The sequence below is a fragment of the Ricinus communis genome, chromosome 10 (assembly GCF_019578655.1).
Source record: "Ricinus communis isolate WT05 ecotype wild-type chromosome 10, ASM1957865v1, whole genome shotgun sequence".
NCBI classification, from domain to species: Eukaryota; Viridiplantae; Streptophyta; class Magnoliopsida; order Malpighiales; family Euphorbiaceae; genus Ricinus; species Ricinus communis.
Window position 1 is genome coordinate 24,612,770 of NC_063265.1, and position 11,841 is coordinate 24,624,610.

General features: G+C 30.1%; 1 non-coding gene across 1 annotated transcript; it reads left to right on the forward strand.

The window, feature by feature from the left end:
• Positions 1 to 108, forward strand: LOC112535554. The gene has a single exon (XR_003079658.1). It is a non-coding gene; the product is annotated as a small nucleolar RNA R71 (small nucleolar RNA).
• Positions 109 to 11,841: the final 11,733 nt, after the last annotated feature.

The window sequence follows — 11,841 nt, forward strand, 5'->3', positions numbered from 1 at the left end:
GTATCTATGGTGTGGGTATTGCAATAAAATTGATTTGAAGCGATCCCATGCTTTATAAAAAGATTCAGTATCCTTCTAATAAAAATTAGAAATTTCAGCTCTTAATTCTTTGATCTTTTGATGTGAGTAAAATCTACTTATAAACTTTTGACAAACTTCATCCCAAGTTCTCAAAGAATTAGGTGGCAAGATCATTAACCAAGCCTTTACCTTTTCTTTTAATGAATAAGGGAAACACCTCATTCTTAGTTGATCTTCATTTAATCCAGATAATGGGAAAGTATGAACTATAACATAAAATTTTCTAATAAATGTTAATGCATCCTCATTAGGTATACCATAAAATAAAGGAAGCATATTAAAATGAATGTTCTTAAGATCATAATTCCTAGATGCATCACCTAGAACTACGCATGAAGTAATGTTACCAATTATAGGCCGTGCATAATCTTTCATAGCCATTCGCCTTTCAGCTCCTATTTTTCTTGGTGGGTTTGCCATGAATTCAACTTCTTATTTTGATTCCTCTTCAATCTTTTGAATTGATGAATCACTTGATTTAGTTTTCCTTCTTCGCATACAAAACAAAAGAGAATTTCAGATTTAAAAATAAAAAAAATACACAAACACAAGACATTTTTGACAATCAATCAATATAATAAAATTTGGACATAGTTTTCTGCCAATGGTGCTAAAAACTTGATGTGTCTAAGTTAGTACTCGTAAGTACACGAACCGTTCCTATAGTAAGGGTAAGTTCACCATTGAGGTCGATCTCTCAAGGAACTATGAGGCCACTTATTATATAGACTAATTATCAACACAAAACAATAAATATAAATCTAAATACTCTAAACCAGTATTTGAAAGAATAATATTCATAAAGTAAATTAAATAAACTATAAAGTAAATATGTAATGATATGATGTATGAAAACTATATGCTAAAAACAGTATTTAGCCTAGCCATTTACTTAGTAATCTCCTTATTTACTTTAAGCCTAGATCTAATGTCTTTTCCTGTAATTACTCAAGCTAATGATGCAACTAAAGTTTCTTCTACCAGCATAGATCGAAGCAAAGATGGTGTATCTAATACATTCAACTTAAATATTTTCATAATAATTACTATTATTTAATTAATATGATGGTTAACTAATAATAATAATAATTGAAACTAATAAAGATGTGAAGGTAAAGAAATCACTCATTAAATAAATAAATAACAAGGTTCATATATAAGTAAAAAGGCTAAACTAAACACTTATGAAAAAATAGGCTAACATATTTAACCCAATAATCACGGTATTAAATAGAAATACATAAAATAATAAAGTAAAAGCTCCTTCTAGATCCAAAATTTCTTATAGTAGGAAGATGATTGGTCCTCACTCTCCACTTCTTGAAAAGCTCCTTAGATCTTAAAAAGAGTAATGAAAACTAAACTAAAGTGTTTATAGAGATCTGTAGAGAAAATAATTATGGATAGATGTAAAGAGCAGATAAGAGAGAGCTCTTCTCCCTCTTTTGGAATTAGACTTGCAGAGATATATATAGAGAAGAGTCATCCTCTAAATAAGTCTCCCTAGAGATGTATACCCAATATAAGTCTATCTAATAGATAAGAATATAAGTATCTTTACCTCCACCAAATACTATCATATAAATAACTCTTAATATAAATCCTAATAATTATTTAAAATGACTAAAATATCCTCCTTGGGCCTTGTAATTCTCGGCTAGATCTTGCAAATAGCAGTCCATGAGTCTTAATCTTGAGCCTTGATAAATAATGTCCAATTAAGCTCCTTTTTGAATATTTTTCTCCATATTTTCCTCTTTTAGCTAATATTACTTGAAAATAGACAATTAAACTTAAGTGAGGTAAAAGTATATATTTTTCACATATTATGTATATAAAATATACTATTAATACATTAAAATACCCTAAATATATATTTATATAATTTGGACCTTTCAGGAAGTTAACCATCAACATCAATATGCATATATAAAGTAGTCCTCTACTCAAACTTCATTTCTAAGTGTACATACCACTCCCATTTCCCTCAATTTTGCTTTTGACACATATTTCTTTGCTTCTTTACTAACACTCTTTACATCTTCTAGTTTTGATATCTTGTTTGGGGGCTTTAAGCAAACTTTTTGATAGTAAGTTAACAGAAATTGGTGATTTTGCTCAATTTTATATGTTGAGCTACTCTACCTATATGATTTATCAGATCTTATTAGCCAGTGGTAGTAACTTCTTTTTGTTCCACTCGTTAATTGCTACAATTCTCTTGCCACTCATGCACCATCTCTAAATCTAATTGCATTTTGCTTGATGTCTGATTTCATTATTATCATTTTCTTTTTTTATAGGTTTCAATCTCATACGGGCATCCTATAAAGTTCATAATCCCAGTTTTAATAGTGTTTAGCATATCTTATGTGCATAGAACAAGTTAATAGATATTAGTTGGTGAGTTTCAATAGATCTTTAAGTCGTATTTTTCTATGCCATGAGAGAATAGTGTGCTGACATTAAAAGACAATTAGATCTCTTTTTCTTCATAGAAAATAAACAGTAATAATGAAGGTTAATCTTTTAGTACAACACATTAAACTTGTACTCATCGGAATAACATCATTGGCTCTTTAATTCTTAATGACCAACACTCTCTGCCTCCTCCATCTTTAATCTTGGACATTTTTATCTTGCTAATAAATTTTTGGTGTTGTTAGTTGTGGTTGCAACCCCAACTATATCGCCACTATCAGGACAAGTTTGAATCCACGATCACAACAGCCACTGCTACCTCCACGAACACCACTACAAGTGCTATTTAAAGGATGAGAAGAATGAAAAATGGAAAAGCATAAAAAACTATTAGATCTAGTAAGTATAGCAAGAAGTAGAGAGTGAGATAGAAATGAGAAAGAAAGTAAAAGAATTAGAGGAGTTAAAAAGTAGAAGAACTTGGCAAAAGTGTAATAGTTACTTCGTTGATTTTTAATTAATGTATTTTTGTAAAATTTTAGAACCTAGAATATAAAAGTTAATTGATTTAACTTTTTAGGTATTTGTGTAGAAATACTATGAAAAGCCCTAACAACAACAATATGAGCTGCAAAGTTGAATTGTCTACTAATCTATATGGCATTTGAATTAATAGAATAAGATTGCAAAAGGAAAAAACAATTATGAATAATCTCCCAACTGGTGTATGAGGATTATCATGAGTGTGAAAAAAATGAAAAGGTCGTCTTATTAAATAGAAACCAAAGAAGCAAAATCCTAGAAGAAGAGGCAAGTTATCTCTATCGCACCAACAAGCTAAATTCCTTCATGGGCTGCACATACTTCAGCATGCTCAACAGATTAAACATGGGTAGATGCCTCGAAATTGCACTAGCAAAGCAATTAGCATCATCAAAGACAATATCACCAACTCTTCCAGGTAAAGAATCTGCATCAAATGATCCATCAATAGAAAATTATATTAGGAAAGACCACCATATCAACGAAAAGAAGCACCATAAGTTGATCTAGGAGGCTTAGGTGGTGTGGTAGCCTGAGCATAATCAGCTAAGTATTATTGAGTTCAAGCAATTTGATGACTAGTTGCTTGACTCTTACCTTCATGAAGCATAACATTTCAGGAATTGTAATTGGTCCATAAAAGGACCATAAATAACACAGCTTTTTGAACGCTCTCCTTCGCCCTAACCTCCAAAACCAAATTTGCAATATTATTGACATGAGGAGAACTTAGATAATTATCCATTCTTGCCTCATGCTAGAAAACCTCCATTTGCTTACACCTGAGTACAACATGCATAGAAGATTCCATATCGTTGCCACACGCTTGACATAAAGTATAAGCTACTGGAACATGATACATCGAGAGATTATATAGAGTGGGGATGAAATTATGCACCAACTTCTATATAAATATTTTTACCTTAGAAGGGATAGATATAGCCCATAAGAATTTTTAGAAAGTTTTAGAGTCAGTTCTGCCAATAGAAAAATCCAAGCAGATAAAAGCAACATGGTGAACACTCTTTACACTGAAGTAACCTCTTTCGTTAGACCTCCAATAAGATGTATCCGAACATTGATACAAAATGCGAGGAAGAGCTAAAATTGCTAGGGCAATCTCCCGACTAAACATTGCTCCAATAAGATTAACATTCCGACCACCACTTGGAAGAATAAGAGGTATAAGAGGTTCATGAACATCAAGCGAGCCTCTATCATTAGATAATACATGCATTGAACTCAAAAGCACTCAAAATTCATGGAAAATTCTTATACATAGGCCGTTACCAAACAACTAGCTTATACCTTTCTTCACTAGCTTTGAACGCCACACCAAACTTCTCCAAATAAAGGAGCAGCCCAACCAAGCTTGAGCATTCATCATATCCCCCACTCTAATATATCGAAAATAAGAAACTTGGGCAAGTAAAGAAGTAGGAAACTGAGTTAGCCTCCAAAATTGCATTGCTAATAAGGCTTGATTAAAATGCTGCAATTTACGAACACCTATGCCACAATCTTCTTTAAGGACACATAAAAAAATCCCAACTCTTCTAATATCTTTTCCATTTTTTCCGAACTACAAACACACACATTAAATAAGTAAGAATAGATTGAAGGACCGATTTTTAAGTGCCTCTTTACCACCAATTAGAAAATAGAATAGAATTCCAACCAAAAATTCTCTTAATAGAGGCAAATTTGCGTACCTTATTCCTACACACAAAAGAAGGGACCCCCAAATAACTTTTATGAAACACCACTTCCTTAACACAAAAAATTACGATAATATGAGGATTAATTAAAGAATTAGCATTAGGAATAAATGATTAAGCTAACTTTTGGAGATTAATACTTTGTCTAGAAGCCTTTTATAATTATCCAAATTGCACTTAAGATGATAACGTTCCTCAATATAGCTTTCGCAAAAATCATACTATCATCAATAAAGAGTAAGTGAGATATCTGAGGTGCCCCTTCAACTATAGAATTCCCATGAACCTCTCATGCTTAATAAGAGAGGTAAACCTTCAACATGTAAAAGAGATACTACAGTGATAAAGGATCTTTTTGACGTAAGCCACGTTTCAAAATCACCAAACCACTAATATCCATTTTTATTATAAAAGAATAAGAAACAAAATACATATAAGATTTAATTGAATGAATTCAATTTGAATAAACACCATTCGACCCTATCATAGGCCTTACTTATATCCAATTTCAACATAAAGAAGCTAAGATTCCCTTTCTCCCTATTCTTCAGCCAATGCACACATTCGAAATCCAATATTGAGTTATCAAAAATCAATCGATTCAGGACAAAAGCATTTTATTGAAGACCAATAATATCACCAAAATTACTCTTCAATCTATTAGCCAAAACTTTCCCACTGATCTTTGCAATGACATTGGAAAAACTAATGGGCTGAATTGTGAAACCATCTTTAGCTGAGATATTTTTGGTGATAATGAAATTAATGTAACATCGCATGACTCAATATCAGCACTATCATTTAAGAAGGATAAAGAAGCTGAAGTCACATAATCTCCAACAACATCCCAAAAATTTTAGGAAAATAAGGCAAAGAATCCATCTAAACTTGTAGATTTTTATTAGAGACATTTGGAATACTGCTTGTTGAACCTTATGCTAAAAAAAATTGCATCAAGATCCTCCCACACTTGATTACCTATATTTGGCTTTACCACCTCAAGAAATCGACAAAGATCCTCATAGGAAGGACTCAAAGAAGAAAAAAATAGAATCAAAACAGTTTCCAACCACCAAACTCATACCCATCGAATTCTCAAATACTTGGCCATTATCATTCACAAGGTGAGAAAAAGGTATTAGCCTTCCGACATTGAGCTACCTTGAAGTGAAACCACTATGTATTTTGGTCCCATAATTTAACCACTCACATCTAAATCTATCTTTCTAGTGTTTTTTCTCAAAATAACCAAAAGAATTAAGTTTCCTCTCAAGAGTAGCAATCTAATCAATATATTCCTCAAAATTATTAATTTTCTTTAAAAAACTAGTCTTCTTCTCACAAACTAAACTCTCCCTCTAAACCTTGCAACTTCTCAACACCCCATCTCTTTAAACTTACTTGAAACTGAGAAAACTTTTCTAACACCCGCTAAAACAGGATCAGAATTCGACACATCAGCCCAAGCCTTCATAACCAGCTCCTTAGATTCAGGGGTTTAAAATCCATACAGATTTAAAATGGAGTCGGCCCTTAAATAGAGGAGACCGAACACTACATGAGCATTAAAAATAAGCTTAACCACCTCATGATCCAATAAGTGGAAATCGAGTACCTTTATAATCACTAAGGGAAGAGTACAATGAATTCTAAATTATAGAAAAATATATCAAGTCTTTCATGAACAAACTTACCCCCATTACCTCTTCTCATTCAAGTATATTTTGCCCCTTGAAAGCCCATATCTACAAGAGCACAATCATCGATTACCTTTAAGAAATCCCTAAGTTAAAAGGAATAAACCGGACCTCCTCCTCTCTTTTCATCCACAAACATGAAGGCATTGAAATCACCATCGAAGGGCCATGGAATATCTTATTGTACACTATAGAGCCTCCTAAGTAATTCCCACAAATGGATTCTATTATCAATATTAGGGGCACCATAAAATTCCATAAATTGCCATGTCAAACTATCATGAGAGATGATAGCATCAATATCCTCAAAGCTGAAAGATAAAATTGACACATCAACATCATGTTTCTAAAAAAGTAACAGTCCAACACTTCTTCCAACAGCTGAAACTAAACAAACAATCTTGGAAGCCTAATTGTTTTTTCAGAAAGGACTTATGTCCTGAATGCAATAGTGTCTCACAAAGAAACATTAGTTTGGGAGATTCATCATGTACAATACTTTTCAGCTCATCGAATGTCTAAGGGTTCTCAAGCCTCTTGAGCATTCTAAACTACAAAACTCATTGATTACAGTGAGTTTTTTCACCTCGAAACTCGTGAGCATTCCAAACTACACAACTCATTGACTATGGTGAGTTCGTTTTACCACGAAACTCGCCAAACAAACAAAATATTTCAGTCTCATCGTCATTCATAAAAGAAATAATATTGATCGAACTTGCATTAGTAATATCCATCACTTCCTTTCTTCTTTTATCACTAAGTTTTAGTGGAGGAGCTCCAAGCCTAAGAATCAAGTCATTAATTTGTACCCCTTTCTTTTTTGTCTTGACAACCTCCCATTAGCGGCTACCTGAATTCTATTCTCCTTGTTGATAAAAGGATTTTTCTTTTTTTTTTTTCTTTTTATGTTGTATCATTCATCTTTCCTTGTTCAAGACCTCATGATAAATTAACAAGTCATCGGGACTGTACTGAGGAACCACGAAATCTGATGGAAGAGCTACAGATTTAGGTTCCAAGAAGAAACTCCACCAGTAAAGGAGTTAGTGTAGAGTTGGACTTGAATATCAGTAAGACCATTTAATTCCACACCTAGAGGAGTAGATATTAATGGTTCATCTTCAATAGAAGTACTTTGAGGAATCAACCATCCTTATGATGGCCTGGCACTACAACCACATTAGACGATTGAGACAAATCTTAATTCGAAGGTTGAGGCACCTATTTAGATTTGACACCATTATTTTTTGGAGTTTGTTTCCTAGACTCCTTCTTAAAACTAATCAGAGAAGCTCGGAGCCAATCGCTATAAGGTTTATCCCCATCAACATCCAAATACGTAGTCCATACAGTCTTTGTTAATATGTCCATTAAGTTCATAATTATAGCAAAAATCATGAATTTTTTCATAAGAAAATAAAATATATGAACTGTCATTGCCAAAAGGAATCTTATACTCTAATGCACATCTCAGAAGTTTGTTTACATCAATCACAACTCGGACCTTCAAGAAGCTCCTAAAACAACTGCTACTAGAATCAACATCAACCTTTGACACCTCACTAAGCTCCCCACCCAACTGAACAACAACCTCCTTACTCATAAAGAAAGGAGGAATATTATGTAGTTTTTCCAAAAAGGAACTCTGTCAAAACACAAATTAGCAATAGAATTAGCCTATTGAGGATCGACAAAAAAATTAGTTTGTTACCAAAATGCCAAGGTCCTCCATTCATCATCATTTTCTTTGGCATCTCATCTTTAAAATGACACATGTATATATTGTCTCGAAGCAATTAAATCGAACCTTATCACGAAAACCCATAATCGCTGGCATATTAGTTCTAAAGGCATATTTATTAACTTGTTTTACTGATAAACTGTTGGCCACCAAATAAAACCTTAGTTTATCAATCCCAATTGAATGAGGGAATCATCTAACACAATAGTCCCTCCTTCATGTTTATTTGAGATCCTCATTTTTTCACATAATCATGAAATATGATTAAGGTCCATAGTGGGGAATAAAAAGAAAGCACAAAAAGAATGCTGAAAAAAAGAGAGAAGAGAAGGGAGAAAGAAAGAATTAGAGAAAAGATATAGGCATATAAGAATGAAGAGAGAAGCAAACAAAAATAAACAAAGCAAACACCCTTCTATGTTTACAAAGGAACAAAACACGATTTGGACAAAGCCAAAAGATCTACCTTCACGTTAAAAACCCTAAGGAAACCCTAAAGAGAAAAACGAAAGGAAAAAAAAAATTAATTGGATGGACTAAGCCAAATAAATGTTAATAACTAATAAATGTCACTTATCATTTTATTTTATTTTTTAAAAAGTTAATTATTTAATTTATTCTTCTTTCCCATTATTCTTATTATTTAACTAATAATGGTCATTCATTACTTATTATACTTTTTTAAAAGTTCTAATTATCTTATATATTCTTTTTTTTTTTTTCATTTATGAAAATTGTGCACTTCATGTGCAATCGAAACAACAATATATACTAGTTTATATATCAAATATATGCCAAATATATAGTAAATAAATACTAGTTATATACTAAATGTATATTGAGAATCTTGCTCTTGGTTACTATTTTCTGCATGACTCGTTTGATATTGTTGTTCCTTTGATGGTTGAAGATAATATTGCGATTTCTTTCTCTAGATTACTTCTTTTTTAATGTTCTTTAGGTTGATTTGCACTCTTTTGATTCAAAAAAAATCATATGTAATAGATGTTAGAATATGTGAAAATGATACTAAAAGTACGAAACATATACTAAATAATAGTTTTAAATACCAACTTCAAATATTATATACACCAAATATTATTAAATAGATACAAAACATATTTTAAATATATATTAAACATATGCTAAACAATTAGATAGCATAAACATTATAAAAACATGTAACAAATTGATAATAATAATAATATATATTATTTTATAAAAGAAAATCTTCGTGACTCTTGAAGAATGAGAGTTTCTTTAAATATATATTAAGGTGTTTGATAAATTTCTTGAATAATATTTTTTCTCGTCTTGATGATGATTTTTATGGGGTGGATGCTGATGGATTTAATATTATATAAATATAATACATATCTAAACTAATATTAAAATACGTGAAAATATATATTATACATAAATTTTTTTAATTTTCGAAAATTGCAAATAGTTGCAGATGCCATATATATATATATACTAAATGGATACCAGATCTTATTGAACATATATCATTTGCTGCTATTTTTTTACTCAATTATGCTTTAACTATACATACCTTACAATAATTTCATAGAATAATAAAAAAAATTATCATATAACATTAATTTTTAATTTCTAATAATTGTGAATGCTATTATGTAAAATATTTTTAAAATTAAATTCAATTAAAATAAGTATCTCGTTTACTTCAAAGTTGACAAAATTTATATTCTCATCCAATTTTTTTATCATGTTGAATAAGCATTGGTATTGAATCCATTGTACTGAAAAAGAAATTCATTTCAAAATAAAAATAGATTACCAGATAAAATTCATATTATAATATTCAATATACATTTTTCTAACATGTACCATTTTCTTAAAAATATATACCCTATAATGTGGATTTGTTAAAAAGGAAATTAATATGAATGTTTATTATTTTTTAAAATTTAAATGACATATATATAAAATAAGATAGATTCTAAAGAAAATCAACATGATATAATTTCAACTTTTAATATACCATTTTCTTAAGAATATATACCTTATAATGTGGATTTGTTAAAAAGGAAATTAATGTGAATATTTATTATTTTTTAAATTTAAATGACATATAAATAAATTTAGATAGATTCTAAAGAAGATCAGCATGATATAATTTCAACTTTTAACATAACAATTAAGATTCATAATATTTTTCTAAACATATACCAATTTATTAATAATATATACCTTTTTATTTCTATTTTTATGAAAAAAATACATTATATCTAGTATTTTTACAGAAAACATATACTATTTTTCTGAATTTTATGTTTATTTGCAAATTTAAAATCTAATCATCAAAATTCAACTCAATATTTTTAAAGTATTACTAAAATCCTGTAATGATAATGATTTATCAATTCTAACTCAATTTTAATAAAAAGAATAAAAAATTTATCCAAAAAACTGAAATAGTTGGTATTCGATCTATCTTTAAAGAAATTAAAACCAAACGCTTAGATTTGATTTTTTTTTCTCACGTAATGTTGGATTTTAGTTCTGCAATTGTTGTAGAAAGTACTATGAGATTGATCCAATTCGTGTTTTACATTATTTAGATTGAGCGCTTTTTTGTTATTTCTAAATAGAGAATAACTATGTAGTATAATTGAAACAATTTTAAATTGCTACAGTATTTTTGCAAAGAAAGCGTTGTTATAGTAAAACTTTTTTTCTTTTTTTGTGCTTTTAGCTTATTTTTGTAAAAGCTCCCTTTTTTATGAATAGTGACTAGAAATGGCAATGGGTAGGGTATCCGTCCATTTTAGGATATTCGAACCCGAACTCAATTAAAATACACGTACCTGAACCCATTCCAAATTCCTTTAAAAAATTATCTCTATTATCTGAATTCGTCTGAAATCCGAATAAAAATACTCACGTACTATTGAAATCTGATTAAAATCCGTTTAAATTAACTAATTAGTAAATATATTTATGGATATTTAAATGAGTAGAGGGTACCCTAACGGTTTATATAAATATTCAGGTAATTAAATGGGTATCCATTTATCAAACTCGTTTACAATAAATAAATTTTAAAATATATTAATATAAATTAATATAAATAAAAATATAAAGTATAAAATAATCAAATTTAAATATTAAATATATTAATACAATCCAAACATAAATTTAATAAAATTTAAAATAATATTCTAAATAATAAAAATAAAATATAATATAATCGTATTCGATAACGGATACCCGTAGATTCAAATCTGAACTTGACCCGAACTCGACACAGATAATAAAATTAGATTCTAAATCCGTCTCAGATCTATTTATCATCATTCGAATCTGTCATATCAAAGTTTCTGAGTATCCAAAAATAGCCGCCGACTGCCATCCAGAGCTGAGACAACTCTCTTAAAAAGTTGATTTGAGCTAAAAGGAAAAACGCATAACTTTAGACTAAATTGGCCAAAAGGTTAAGAAGAGCAAATTGACCTGACTGTGAATTTCAGGAGCTAAATCAAAGCTTTTTCTAAAACAACGTCTAAGGGCTTGATTGAAATATAATAAGAAGAATGGGGTCACTTTTACAAATATACCAAAAATGAAAAACAACAACGCCAGGCGAGCGAAAGAACCGCGAGAGATTGAAACA